The following is a 16,333-nucleotide window of genomic DNA, read 5'->3' on the forward strand; positions in this document are numbered from 1 at the left end:
AAGTAAGTGAAACTGAATTTTAGAGAGGAGGAGACAATTTGGGGTGGCACAGTGAGGGTGACTTTATGAAAGAGGGAGTGAATTGGACTTTGAAGGAGGGGTGGAATTTGACTATGTGAAAAGGGGTGGGGTTTGAAGAGAGCAATATGAGAGAGGATGGCGTTGTGGGAGAAGGTAGAGTGCAAAGGTTGGTTCAGAACAAGTGGGAATGAGCACTGGTGTGTGATACTTTTGGCTAGTGCAAACAGAAATGGCTTCAACAAATTATTTCTTTCACATAGTCCTGAGGTTGGATGGGCTTCTGGATTGCTTGATCCAGCAGCCAAATAGTGCCAGGTTCTTTTCATGTCACTGCTCTACAGTTCACAGAGTCATCTTCAGCAGTCAGGCAATATGTTCCTTGTTCACATCCAACAAAAGAGAGATTGATTTATCTTTCCCAGAAATCCCAAATTAGCCTCTCTTAGTATTTCATTGGCTCAAACTGGTCTTATGCCTGCCTGTTCCTAAACCCATCACTGATGAAGGAAATGGAATATTATGATTGGCTTATACCAGCGGATCTCAAACTTTAGCCTGCATTGGAATCACCTGGAGGGCTTATAAAAACACGTATTAGGATAACTCCTACCTCAGAGTTTATGATTCAGTAGGTCTGGGGTTGGAATTTACATTTCTAACAAGTTGTCCTGTGATGCCAGTACTGCTGATCTGAGTCCACACTTTGAGGACCACTATCTTAGAATAATCATTTGGAGTGGAATGGAGGTGGGGGCATCAACCACAATGTCTCCTATAGCTATGGCCACCAAATGTCCTGGTTTGCCTGGCATAGTTCCTGTTTATGCTTGTTAAGCTAGTGTAATTATGCCTCCTTTCTCTCTCAAAAGTGCCCTGGTCATTTTCACATATAAATTACATGATCACCTTAACATAGGGTGCTTTGAATTCATGTCAAGGACCCTTTTCTGCAAGTGAGCACAGGCCAATGAACTAAGATTCATCAATAAAATATGTGTTCCAATTGGGACATCTCTTCTTTGTCCTGTGTCCAGGGATCTAAAAGAGAGAGAGAAAAAAAGCCATCAGTATCAATGATGTTTTACACTGTTGGATCCTGACTGATATGTGTTAGGAGCATTGCTTTTAATTTGTATGGAAACTATTCTCTACGCATCATAAATATAGCCTTTGGTATCCTTTTTGCTTAACATCCTTAACAATATAATTCCTTTTACTAAATAGTAAGGCATCTATTGTAACGAACTCATTTTTGTCTTATGTTCATTGACTTAATTGTTACAAAAATATGAAACATATTTTATATTAAGCTAAAATATCATATTTTTAAAACTTTGGCCATAATGCAGCTCACAGTAAAACAGTTCAGAATTAATAAATAGTGTTGGTTGCCAAGTATTTCTGGTTCATCCAGAACTAAGAGTTTTTATTGAAATTTACTACATCTGGCAGTCATAGTAGAAGACCGTGTAATTTCTGGAAGAAAATTAGTGAAAGAATATTCCTGTTTTCCTTTCTTAATCTAGTTTCTTTTTCTTGGCTTTTTCTACCAAAGGCTACCAAAGACTAGGTTTGAAATGATCTTACACATTAGACACCTCCAATCTTATTCATGGAATCAGATTTAATCTCTTTGAGTTTCTTAAGAAACTGATAACAAGCAGTGTTTGGGATGCAGTTTAAGAGTTTACTTAAACCACTTCCTCCAAACCCCACACAAAATCATAAACCCAAGCAAAATCCAGATGAGAATCATAGACATCTCATTGCTCTTTGCAAAACCAAGAATTGTGAAATTTTACTTAATCCAAAATTGTTTGAGTTTTGTTGTTTTAAACCTTTTACTAGACTTTTTTTCTTATGCCAAAAAAACCACATATGGTTTCAATCTTTTGAGAGAAGGACAATTTGGGATGAATCTAGTAGAATAGCAACATTTAAAAAGTTTAAATATGGTAGAATTTTTGAGTTGGAGAGATCCTAGCAGTCTTCTGTTCTAAACTTCCATTCATTATAGAAATCTCCTCCCCAACGTCACTGAGAGATGGTTCTTTCGACTGAGTTACTACCTCCAGGAAGAGGAAAGCCACAGCTTCAGAGGGTGGGCAATTGGTTTCATTGTTGAACAGCTTTAGCTAGAAAGTTTTCTTACGGTGAGTTACAACATGTCTCCCAATATGTTTACTTTAGAGGACTATAGACTATGGACTGCATGGTGTCCTCTCAAAATTCGTGGGTTCAAGCCCTAATCCCTAATGTGACTGTATTTGGAGATAGGGATTTTAGGAGGTAATTAAGATTAAATGAGGTTATGAGGGTGGGGTCCTAATCTGATAGGACTGGTGCCCTTATAAGAAGAGGAGGAGAGAGAGATCTTTCTCTCCACTGCATGGACCAAGGAAAGGCCATGTGAGGACACAGTGAGAAGATAGCCATCTGCAAGACGGGAAGAGAGCTCTCACCAGAAACTAAGTAGACTGGCACCTTGATCTTGGACTTCTGGCCTGCAGAACTGTGAGAAATAAATTTTTGTTATTTAAGCCACTCAGTCTGTGGTATTTTGTTATAGCAGCCTGAGCTGACTAAGACAGACCATATGTACTGCCTTTTCTATACCAGAGCTCTCAGCTATCATGCCCATTTTAACACTTACAGTCTTTAAAATGAAAATTCACTGTGAGTTCCATTTTCTTTGTCTGATACAATTTCCAGATTGCTGTCCATACTGACTGCCCATTTTGAGATAACTCCAGCTTGTGTCTGTCTCATCAAAATAATGTTGCCCAGGGGCCAGCCCGGTGGCGTAGTGAAGTTTGTGCACTCTACTTTGGCACCCCAGGGTTTGCAGGCCCGGATCCCAGGCGTGGACCTATACACCACTTATCAGGCCATGCTGTGGTGGCATCCCACATACAAAATGGAGGAAGATTGTCACAAATGTTAGCTCAGGGCTAATCTTCCTCATCAAAAATAATAATAGTAATAATAATAATAATAATAATAGTAATAATAATAATAATAAGTGTTGCCCAGAACTGAACATGATAGTCTAAGTTCATTCTGACCAATGCAGAATACATTAAAGCATTATTTTCTGTGAGCTAGATTCTTTATCTTCTTGTGGGCCGTACATACTATAATATTGGTTTTGTTTTTTCAGAAACATATTATTTGCAGGTTAAACCTGTGGTCACCTAAAATCTGCAAATTTTTTAGATGAGCTTCTTTCTGGGCCCTGGAATCCAGTAGGGTCTTGGATTACTGAGTATGAGAGCATATGAAAAAATGTAGAAGTTTAAAGAAAACTGATATTTCACCTTATAGATGAGAAGTCCAAGAGCCAGTTTGTTTACATAATATATAAGTCAATTATATACTATGTTGGAAGGTGCTAAATGCTATGGAAAACAAGAAAAAGTAGAGCAGAGTAGGGGGTTTGGGGACTGCATTCTTCTGGTCACAGCATAGCAAAAGCACTGGCTCTCATTAATATGATTGTCTCTTTTTCTGTTTCTGCTGCCTCAAACCCAGCCATGAGTAAATTGATTAATTTAGAAATTTATTATGTATTTCACATATTTAATATCTCTAATGCAGGGTTGTTGTAGACTATGGTAATTAATTCAGTTTAGGAAATAGTCACTGAGTATTCATTTAGAATAAGAGCTTGTGATTTTATTTATTAGTGGTGTATCTGGTTTTGAAAATGCCTTCATTTAATCAATTGATTAAGCATCCATCATTTAGTCAACAAATACTTATGGACTGCTTGTTATGCAGAAGGCTGAATTATATGTACATGTATTATAGTTATAGTTACAGAATTATGCACTGTAGAATTCCCTTTTAAAAAGGTGGAATTAGGTGCTTAGAAATATTATGAAGTTAAATGTGGCAGTATTTTCTAATCCAAAGAATATAGCTGTGGTATGAGCATTTTTCTTTTTTGCTTTATGGTTATGTAAGAACGTGTTAGTTGGTCTCACAAGACCTCTCTGGTAGATAGATTAGCATGTTTTGGTAGATAGATTAGCATGTTTTCCTCCTTGTACATGTGGGGAAACTTGAAATTCCAGGAAGATAGGTACCTTACCCTTAGTCACTTAGGGAGTGTTCATAATAGAATGGAAAACTTAGGTTTCAGGGTCATTGTCTAGCAACATCTAATCTTGAGCCAATTAGTGTAAGAGGTCACACAACTTTGGCTCCAGGTCTCGTTGGGAGCCAAAGGGCCTTCACTGTACTACACACCGAGACCTTTGTTTCTGGGGTCCACATCCTTGGTGTCAAAAGGCCTCACGTATGAAAAGTTCTCAGGGTGCCACAGGTCACCTGTCTCAGCCAGTGGGGTTCAGCCCTCCCTCTGGTCCAGTATCAGCAAGTACTTGAGAGTGTATGGGTGAAAGTGGGAGCAGGAGAAAAGGACAGAAAAACCAATTACCATGTTTATTCTAGATTTTTTATCTTACTGATTCTAGATTTTTTACTTACTTTTTATCTTATCTTAAGATAAGATTTTTTATCTTATCCTACTTAACCTTCTCCTAGCCAATTACAGAAAAAAAGAAAAATGATAATCACAAAAGAGTTCTAGATATGTGACCCTCACCTATCATGCTCAGGTCTTAACTTTTGGATATTGTTACCTAGGAATTTTTAACCTGGTTACTAAATGGGCAGAAGGAGTATTAAGCCATGGGGATGTATTAAAAATACCTGGGAGAAGGGTGTTAAAATATGAAGATCTCACACTAGCAAAAGTTCTCAGCTCTAGCTCCACATTAAAATTACTTGAGGGGGCCGGCCCCATGGCTTAGTGGTTAAGTGCGCGCGCTCCGCTGCTGGCAGCCTGGGTTCAGATCCCGGGCGCGCACCGACACACTGCTTCTCCGGCCATGCTGAGGCCGCGTCCCACATACAGCAACTAGAAGGATGTGCAGCTATGACATACAACTATCTACTGGGGCTCTGGGGGGAAAATAAATAAATAAATAAAATCTTTAAAAAAAAAATTACTTGGGGAATTTTAAAAAAATACCCAGGCCTGGGGCCTACCTCCAGGCGTTCTGAGTTCTTTGGTCTGAGGGACAATCCTGACTGATATTCTTTTAAAGCTCCATGTGGTTTTAATGTGCAGCCAGGATCAGTGTCCTGGTCATGCCCTATTAACGGATAGGAGAGTGTCCTCCCCCAGCTGTGTGAGTATGGAGAAAAAAGCCTGAGAACCATCGATCCAGTGATTCTGAAAGTATGTTTTACACACCAGCAGCATCAGCATCACCTGGAAACTTAGAAATGCAAATTCTTGGGCCTCACTCCAAACCTGCTAAATCAGAAACTCTCAGGGTGCAGTTCAGGAATCTACGGTTTAAAAAGCTCTCCAGGTGATTCTGATGTATAGCAAAATTTGAGATCCACTGTCCTAACCTAACCTAAAGGATTCTGAACTTGCAATTTGAATATAATTGAGTTAGATACCTGTCCTTTCTGATAAAGAGAACATTCTAGTTATACACACATGAGCATAGATAGGGCTTTGTTTAGCTAAAGAAATTAAAGTGTGGCAATAGAAATGTTAGACGTTAACTAGGGAGGACTCTGGGGGTTAGGGCAGAGGTGGTATATTTTTTTTGTTTAAAGCTCTAGGCTCCTTCCCTGCAAATCATACCACGTGGACAGCCATCCTTTCCCCTTGAGCTCTTTTTGCATTGTCTATGAGTTTATATTTTAACCGACTCTAGACAGGCTCTTCCCCATAACCAAACAATGTTTTCAAAGACACTAAAGATTAGCAAACAAAGCCCTGTTCCAGACAAAAGGACTGGAAAACACTCAAAGCCACCCTGAGCCAAGACATCTCCGTGGGAATTAACTGGGTCCTCGACTACAACAATAACACTGATGATGTCGTGTCAGACTGCTGCGGTCATCAGAGTTGGGGCAGAAGAGTGAAGTTTTCTGATCCATTTTGTCCCTCAGTGACCCCTTTGGCTCTGAGAGAACCTTTAGATATGGTTTTTGGAGGTGGGATGGCGAATGTTTTCAGACATCCTTCATATCATCCTATTGCCAGCTCTCAATCATATCGATGAGGATTTGAGCAATGTCTTAAAGCAGGAGAACTGTGGTATCACAGGAAAAGCATCCTAGTTGACAAACTTCCATGCAGAGTCAAACTTCTTTCTTGTGGAGGAATCTATTATAATATCAGAGACCCAAGGATTAGGTTGCTTCAAGCGCACCTGTTTCAAATAGCTAATAAATTCCTGAGGAATAATCACTCTTGCTGGTACTAAAGACATGCTTATAGTCAGAATGTGATGGTAATGATTCACTCTGAGATTTCATGTCAAGCCACAGGAACTAAAAATGTTAGTATATTTCCCAATGTGAAACACGACCTATAATCTTAATCCATTTAACTTCCTCAAATTGCGGTATTACTCAAAACAGCCTATTTCTTCACTGAGCACAGATGAATTTCCTCTGTGGTAACTGTCACCATCTAATCCAATGATATGTCCAGGCTTTCCTCACCACCTGTGTGTTCTCCTTCAAGGAAATGTTAGCAAGCAAGCGGAATTGCTTGTTCTAGTTAAGAGCTTGTTCTTGGGATCAGATTACCCATGTTCAAATCTACCAACATGGCTTGGGGATGTATGTTTGGATGGATTTCTTCACCTTCCTAAAGTACAGTTTCTCCACCTGTAAAATGGAGAAATAATAGTACTGACCTCATAGTATTAGTAATAGCACAGAGTCTAGTATATAGGGAGTGCTCAATAAATATCAGCTGTTAGCTGAGGAGGCTATAGCATAATAGTTAAAAGCAGGATTTTAAGGCCAAACTGATTCAAATCCTAGCTCTGCCACTTATTAGCTGGATGACCTTGGACAAGTTTCTTCATCTTTCCGTGTTTATATTTCCTCATTTATAAAGTGAAGATAGTCATATTATTTCACAAGTTGCTGAAAGGATCAAATGAGTTAATACATGTAAAGTGCTTAGAACGGTAATTGGCACATAGCGAGTCTGGATTAAATATTAGTTAGAACTATGATAGAGGAACCATGACATAGAAGTCCCATCAGGACATAGTGGTGATGGGTCAAAAGCCTGATCTCAGGTAGAATCAGACTAATATTACTCTCCTTAACTTCATTACCTGATTAACACTGGCTAACTCATCAGAGATGGAGTTGAAAAAGGAGTCTAGAGAGAACTGGGATAACCTGCTACCAAATTTGCTCCTCACATTTGTCACACACCGGGAGAGAATATAAATGAGGCCTGCCTGCCATATTTTAGATGCTTAAAGGTTATACATCAAGCTAAAAAACTGATAAATAAAACATTTTCTATCCTCCTATCTTGACAAATATACCTTCATAACAGCCTGGAAGTTCAGGTTGGAATGTAGAATTCTGAGTTCCATGCCAGAAGTTGGACGTACAGAGAGCCGATGTCCAACCCCTGGCCCCCAGGCCCTGGACTCCAGCCTCTTGCCTTGTCTAGCTTCTTCCTGCACCCAGCCTCAATGTCCAAGGTCCACCCCCAGAGACCCTGCCTCGTACACATCCCAGTGGTGACCATGTGCCACCTGGCAATTTCCAGGGAAGTCTCAGGCAATGTTCTGCAAGTTGACCTGGGTTCTTTGGGGAGAAATTTCCAGAGTCTTGGGTACCAGGAACTCAATCTGAAGGGAGAGTGTTATGGACTGAATGTTTGTGTCCCCTCCTAGATTCATATATTGAAGTCCTAACCCACAATATGTCTGTATTTGGAGATGGGGCCTCTAAGGAAGTAAGTAGAGATAAATGAGGTCATGGGGGTGGGGCCCTGATCTGATGGGATTAGTGTCCTTATGAGAAGAGACACCAGAGAGCTTGCTCTCTCCCTTTCTCTGTGCACATGGCACTGAAGAAAGGCCATGTGAAGACACAGAGATAAGGCAGCCATCTGCAAGACAGGAAGAGAGCTCTCGCCAGAAACCGTCCATGCTGGCACACTGATCTCAGGCTTCTAGCTTCCAGAACTGTGAGAAAATAAATTTCTGCAAGTCTTTGGTATTTTGTTATGACAGCCTGAGCTGACTAATTCGGAGAGTGTGGGTTCGGCTCCTGGTGGGCACACCCCTTGGCCCTGCAGATTCCTTGATTTGTGTGGAGAAAAGGCAACCAGACTAAAGCTAGAGTCCCTCTAGAGAGAAGACCTCAGGGCAGGGATGCCCTTGAGCCCCCAGGATGGTACCTCTCCCCAAAAGCAATCAGAGAGAAGCAGAGAAACTTTGAATTTCGTTTGTACTTGCTCTAGGCAGAGAGACTCAGTGTGGGAATTGAGACCAAGAACTAAGTGGACCTTGACAGTTATGTTCATGGACTATTGAGCTAGAAATTACCTTAAGGATCATCTAGCCCTCATTTTTACAGTTGGAGAAACTGTCTACAGACTTCCCACAGGTTATTGTAGAACCTTGCTGAGATCTTGGGTTTCTAAAATCTTAGGCATATAACCTTTTATTTGTTAGGTTAAGTTTCCCAATTTATGAATTAACTTTCAGAAGCCTGCTGAATTTGCTAGGAGAAGAACTTTGGAGAATGCTTTAAGAATTCTTTCCTCATTGCAGGCCAGAGCTACTCATGTCTGCTCGATCCAGGCTTGATGAGGTAAAAGCATTTGGTCAAAAAACATACATAGCTGCCATGTAATTATTGTGTTTCTCTTTACACTTATTAACTAAAGAAAAAGAGCATAATAACATTTTGGGGGTAGGCTTTGGATATTTACAGACTGTCATTCACCCCAATGAGACAAACATATGACTAACAGCAAATATAGTCCTATGAGGTTCAAACAAAATGTTTGTTGACATTAGAAGTCTATTCAGGTCACATGAAGAAAGCACTTTGGAGATGGCAGAGGTGGCCAAGCTGTAGCTCAGTCATGGAGCTCATATCCTCTCACATCCCTGAGAGCCTGGGGGGTTAGGAAGGGGGCACCTGGGACTTCAGAAGATCACAGTCTAAAGAGATAAGTTAGCATCCTTCATGTCTGTGGTTCTATGTAGCTTCTGTCCTTCCTTTGATAATAGGCAACCTATTCCACAATGACAGTCTTTCTAGGCAGGGAGAAAGGTCTAATTATAATAATAATTTTCATTTATCTGGGCTATTTTCATTTTCAAATGACTCCCACACATTTGGACACATTTGAGTTGATTGGCTGTGCACTTTCATTATTCCTGTTTAAGAAGTGACAATATTAAGATTCAGAGAGATTAATTAAAGGATTGGCCCAAAGTCATACAGCTGATAAATTTAGAGCTGAGTTCATGTCTTCTGGCTTCAATTCCTCTGTAGTGTGCTGTAAAAATAAAACGGCCAGAGAGGTCTTATTCAGACCTTGGCTGTGCTTATCAAATGCAATTATTTTAAGAAGGAAAGCTGATGTATTTTTTCTCCTAATAGGGCTCTGAGTTTGTGCACATCCTTTGCTAACAGCTTGGATAGTCCAGGTGCTTCCCAGACCTCTCTCTTCTGTTTCCAGGAGGACAGAGCTATGGCCCCTTTCCCTCTGCAGCTCTGCCATTGACAGCTGCCATGCTGCTGCTCTTAGGTTGAACGGGTAAGATTGGGGGGGTGTCTCTAACCAGTGTTCAGTTTATCTCCTGAAAGGAGTAAAAACCACTCAAAATAATGTTCCAAATAATTCTGTTAAAACATAATCTAGTGTTCATTGGCTTTTTCCTTATTATAAAAATAATCTTATAGATTTCTTTGTGGAAAATTTAGAAGGTGCAGAAAAGTATAAAGAGGAAATCAGATTCCCCTGTAATTCCACCTCTCTGAGATAATCGCTGTGAATATCTTGATGTGTTTCTTTAAGTCTTCCTGTTCTATATTTAAAATACTTAGACCATACTATATACATAGTATTTTGTATCTTGCTGTTTTTAAAATTTAGCATTATGTATTACTGCATTTTCCCATGTCATTAAATATTTTAAAAAATATGTATATTTATTTTACAGATGTACTACTATTTATTTAAGTGCTTTCCTGTTGTTGCATGCTTAAATTTGCATCTAATTTTTCAGTTTTATAAATAATTCTATAATAAATATTCTTAACATGATTCTCTATTTTTATCTCTAAATCCTTAAAATTGTATCTTGGAAGTGGAGTTATTGGATCAAGGACCACAAATCCTTTTAAGATCCTTGATACTTAGAGTCAAATTGCTTTTCAAAGAGGCATTACCAATTTATTCCACCACCTGCAGCATAGAAGAGTGTCTGTTCCACTACATCCTCCCAACACTGACTCTTGCCTAATGGTTTAGCACTGGGATCACGCTCTTGAATCACGTTGTCTAGGATTGAATCCCAGCTCAGCCACTTCCTAGCTGCGTGGACTGGGGAAAGTTGTTTAGCTGCTCTGGGCCTTGCTTTCTCTTCTATTAAGTAGGCATAGCAATACTGCCTACTTAGAGTTATTATGAAGTTTAAATGATATATTATAAGTAAATACTTAGAAGGGTACCTATCACATAGTAAGTACTCAATAAATGCTGGTCTATTATCATTAATAACATTCTCTTCCAGTTTGATATATGAAAAACTGTATCTCATTGTTGCATTAAATTGCATTCTTTGATTAATAGTGATATTAAGCATTTTTTATGCTTATTGACCAATTTGTGTGTGTATATGTGAATTGTCTCTTCATACCTACTGACTACTCTCAATTGGGGTTGGTGTTTTCTTGTTATAGATTTGTTAGAGACCTTTATATATTAAGAATATTAACCTTGTGCATGTCACCTATATTGCAATTATTATGAACAGTTTTTAATTTGCTTTTAATCTTTGTTTATAATTTTTTTTGTTATCTAAATGCTTAAATTCCTATGTGGTCCAATATGATGTTTTCTTTGACATTTTTTTCTGTTGCTTTTATGCTTAGAAATCCAGCCCTCCTCTCATATTAGTTTGTAATACATAATTTATCATTCATAAATTGAGTTTTTATATATTCTAAGATCTGTTTTGAGATTCACTAAAAGATTCCATTTTTTCATCAATACAATAGTGTTTTAATTATTTTAGCTTTATAATATGTTTTAATATTTGATAGCTTTTCTCTTTTAAAGTTTTTTAAAATTTTTGAAGGCTTATTCTTTCAGTGTATTTTAACATCATGTTGTCAAGTTCCCACATATGAAAAATCCTTTTAAATAGATTCAGATTAAACCTATAAATTAACTCTGTTTTAGAAACATGGAATATTTCTTTCTTTATTACAATTTGTTTTTCAAGTTTTGAAGTTTGCTGTTTTTGCTTTTGTGGTTGTTTTCACATACGCCTATACATTTCTTGCTAGGATTGTTTCTACAGTTTTTAATATTTTTGTATTGTAAGTGGGCTTGTTCCTCCCACTATATTATCTAACTTACTGCTGATATATGGGACATTTACAGATTTCTGGATATTTTGTACTTGACTACTCTGAAGAACTTAAGAATTCCAAAAGGTTTATGGTTGAGTCAGTTGGGTTTTCTAAGTACATAATCAGATCATCTGGAAATAATGTTAATCTTTTTCAAATAATTATATCTCATTTCTGTTTCATGGATATTGTCAGTTGCTGGAAATGTGTGGAAAATGCAATATCTAAAGCAATCTCTACTTCCCTGCTTTCTCCACTCCTGTAGCAGAAGAGCTGAGGATGAGTTTAAGGGGTGGGAGGAAGAGTGGAGCAGGGATGGTGCTTATCTGGGAACAGGTAGAGGATCCCTTGGGGCTAAAGATAACACTTTCTGCAGCCCAGAGCACTAGCTCCTGGTTTACTGTGGTCAGTGAGATCTGCGGCCTTCCTATTTCCCTTCCCTCTGCCTGAGCCACGTGCATTCCTCTCTCTCCTCTCTCAGTGAGGTTATGGCAGTGGCCACAGCCTCTGCACGGAGGAGAGAAGTTGTTCACCTGCTTCTTACTCCGGTAGCAGCTAGTTCATCTTTGGCTGAAGATCAGACCTTGGATCAGCTGCAAGGGCTCCTTAGTGCACCTACCCTGATGTGATTCTTCCCTTCTCTCCAACTTCCCTGCTCCCACCTTCCTCTGAGCTACCAGCAACTCTCACTTTGACTCCTGCAATAGCTTTCTAAATGGCTCCCCTCCAATCCATTCTCCTCACAGGGTAATATTTTAAAAACCAAAATCACAATGTACTCCCTTATTAAAAACCTTTCAGCGGCTCCCCATAGCACTTAGAATAAAATACAAACTCCTGAACATGGCCCCGTGTGATTGGTCCCTTTCTATCTTCAATAGCATCTTGTACCATCTCTCTTCTCCTTCTGCTCTGGGCTCCCCGCACTCTGCCTTCTTTTCTGTCCCTAGAACACACCAAGAGCTTTTTCACCTTAGGGATTTTTGACTTGCTACTCCTTCTGCCTAGAATGTTCTTTCTCCAGCCCTTGGCATGTGTTCACCTCCTCATCATTCAGGCCTCATATCTAGTTTCCATATCTCCATCTTTTCTGCTCTCAGAGTGCCCTGTTTGTGTTGTTCATGGCACTTACCACAATTTGTAATGATCTTGTTTATTCATTTACTTATTTACTGTGTGTTTGTCACCTGGATAAACTCTATGGCAGCAGGAAATTTTGTCGTGTTTCTATCTGAATACCTGGAATCTAGAACTGTGGCATAGAAGGCACCTGAAGAACACTGCGTTAGCCTGAGTTCCTCCTAGGAAATGGATTCTGCTACCAGGGCTTGTGCGCACTTTGGGAAGTGATCCCATGTAAGAGGAGTGAGGTTGGGGAAGTAAAATAGTGAAGGAGGAAAGGCAATACAAATGTCTGTTCTCAAGTGGCCACTGTGGTGGACCACTCAAGACAGGGGATCGTGGTGATGGGCATCTTCTGTGGAGCCACGAAGACTGTGTCTCAGAACTGTCCATTTAAGGGACAGAAGAAGAGGGTATCTGCCCACCAGATTCTGTTGCAGTTCTGGTCAAGGGCTCACATTTCCATGGGTACATGCAGGACCAGCTATATAATTTGTGAGGCCCAGTGCAAAATGAATTATAGATCTTTGTTCAAAAAGGATTAAGAAATTCAAGACAGTGATAGCAGAGCCTTAAATCGAGCCTGGGGCCCTTCTGAGCACGGGCCGTGTACCACTGCACAGGTCTCACGGCCAAGCCCTCATGCCCTAGGTGTATGCCTGGATGCTAAGCAGGTTCCTGCAGGCATCCCGCTGGATGTCCGAGTATCAGAGAAGCCCCAGAGCAGAAGAGCTAGAGTGATGAGGTGCAGCTGAAGCAAGGTGCTGTCGGGTTACGCCTGCAAGAAGCAGGTTACTCAGCAGCAGCTGGAGCAAAAGGTGGGCTGAGAGGATGTCAGGCGGGGCCACTAGAGGTATCAGATACCGAAAGAATAAATGACTTGAGTGTTGCTACTGCTTACTGAAATATGCCTAAAATTCCAGAAAACCTAAATGGCAATTTTGAGAGTAATTATTCTTGTATTTTTCATGTTAGTGGATATTTCTCTTTTGCTTCACCATGAAGTATGATCTTGGTATTGGTTTAAATGAGATTATATTTATTATGTGAGAAAATGCCCTATTCCTAGTATTCTGTACAATTAACTAGTAAAATATTAAATAATGAAACAGTTTTATTTTATGTTATCTATTGATATGTCAGAAAGGACCCCCAAATTGAGTGCCTTAAAACAACTACCTTTTATTATAGTTCATGATTTCGTGGGTCAAGAATTTGGGCAGGGCTTGGCTAGGTGTTTCTTCTCCTCCGTGTAGTGTCGTCAGCTGAGTCCTTAGTAGTACTCAACTATTGGGTAGGCTGGTCTGGAGGGCCTGGGATGGCTTTGCTTACATGTCTGGTATCTCAGCCGGGTTGGCTAGAAGTCTAGGCTCAGCAGGGACTGTCAACCAGGGCACCTACAGATGTCCTCTCTAGCATGGTGGTCTCAGGGTAGGTGGATTTCTTATATGGTGGTTCAAGGCTTCTAGAGAGTATGTTCAAAGGGACCCAGGTGGAAGCTGCAAGGCTTCTTGTGACCTAGCCCCAGAAATCACAGAATGTCACTTTTACCACATTCTATTTGTCAAGCGAATCCCTAAGGCCAGCCTGGATTCAAAAGGAGGGGAATAAACTGATCATCTCAATGGGAGGAATAGCAAAGAATTTGTAGCCATCTTTAATTTACCATGCTCCTATTAAAGTTTCTTATAAACCACATGGTAGGACAACTGATCCCTTTGGCATGGAACTAGTGGTATCTTCAGTTAGAGTTGCTAGATAAAACACAAATATTGCATGAGATATATTTACCCTAAAAAACTATTTGTTGTTTATCTGAAATTCAAATGTGACTGGGCATATTTTTTTTCTTTCTAAATCTGGCAACCCTATCTTCATTATTCCTAAGTATATTGTATAAGTACCAAAGTATACAGTAGATATGCTAGCATATCCTCAGCACAGCCAAGGGAGATGAGTTGAAGATCAAAGTGAGAGTGGGTCTGTCATATAAAGCAATCCCAAGGAGCAAACTGCATGGGAAGAAGTGCTGGTTTACTCTTCTGATCAACTGAGAATTAGCTAGAAGCCTTTCTGTTTTTAGACCTAGTTTCTGCAAATTTTCTAAAGTGTAGGAAAGACAACATGCATCAGTAGTTAAAGGCCAAGGCTCTGGAGTTAAACACGTCTGGACTCAAGTGCCTGCTCTCCCCTGACCAGCTGTGTGATCTTAGGAAGAAAGTGGACTCTTCTGAATGCTGTTGCCTTATTGATAAAAGAAGGGTAATGATACCTTATAGGGTTGTTGTAAGGGTTAAATGAGTGCCTGGAAAGTACCCAGCATGGTGCACATAATGAGTGCTCAACAAAGTTACCAGTTATTATTATTATTATTTTAAATCTTAACAAGTAGAATAGGCTGAACATAATTATTTTTTTAAATTATTGAAATTTGGATGAAAATCTACTCCTGCAAAATATGTAGTTACAGTTTATTTTAAAAAATCTTAGTATTTTCATATAGCTAGGCACATATATCAACAAATATTTATCAGCTTCATTCATTTATACACACATTATAGACAGAAAGGGTGTGGTTAATGGTTCCAGTTAGTTCACTTTGAGGTAAATGAGAGACTATTCAATTTTTAGAAAAATCCCTCTACTGCACAATTATCTGATTGTGGAACATTTTGAGTGACATTTAAAGTGGTGTCATTATTTAATAGTCATGTTGCTCATGTGGCAGTGACTAGCCCTCAAACTCCAAACACTTACTCAGACTAAAAACCCTGACTAAGATGACTACTTCTTTTTATTGCTTGCAAGAAGGTAAGAGATTTGATCTTTTGATTTTCATCCTTCTGTGCTCTGTCACCCAGTAAGTGAAACCAGTACTGTTGTCAACTATTGAGTGTGCTTTGAATGTCAACTGGCCAGCACAGGGACCACTCAACATATTATTCCTCAAGGATTAAAAAAATGTGCACACTAACCAGACAAATTTGTAATATAAAACATTGGTACTGTGGGCTACATATAAGTTTATGTACTTTAAGCATTTGCACAATTTTCTAAGGCATCCTAGACAGCAGCTCTGTCCAATGAACTTTCTGAGATAGTGAGAGTGTTCTAGGTCTATACTGTCCAACATGGTAGCCAATATGCACACATGGCTATTGAGCATTTGAAATGTGAGGAACTGTATTGTAAATTTCATTTAATTTTAATTCATTTAAATTTAAATTTAAATTGCCACATGTGGCTAGTGGGTCCTGTATTGCACAGTGCAGCCATTGATAGTAAATGACATTTGGGCACTCTACCAATGTTAAAATTCATCAGAAGTTCACTTCTCTTCAGTCTCTTTATGAGTTTCACTAACTCAGGAAGTTATTTCAAGCTTGCTTAAGTTTAAGGCAATAAATTCTAGATCTGGAACAAGAAGTTCCATTTCCCTATCCTGTATTCAAAGTGACATGGCTAATCGATAGTGGCGTGTTTTTCCCTCTGAGCTTAGAAGTAGCTTTACAGGGGCCGGCCCGGTGGCGTAGCATTTAAGTTCACATGCTCTGCTTTGGTGACCCGGCCTGGGGTCCACTGGTTCGGATCCTGGGCGTGGACATATTCAACGCGTATCAAGCCATGCTGAGATGGTGTCCCACATAGAACAAGTAGAAGGATATACAACTACCTACTGGGGCTTTGGGGAGAAAAAAGGAGGAAGATTGGCAACAGATCTTAGCTCAGGGCCAATCTTCCT

This window comes from Ceratotherium simum, chromosome 18, assembly GCF_057802395.1.
Source record: "Ceratotherium simum simum isolate JZ-2026a chromosome 18, ASM5780239v1, whole genome shotgun sequence".
NCBI lineage: Eukaryota > Metazoa > Chordata > Mammalia > Perissodactyla > Rhinocerotidae > Ceratotherium > Ceratotherium simum.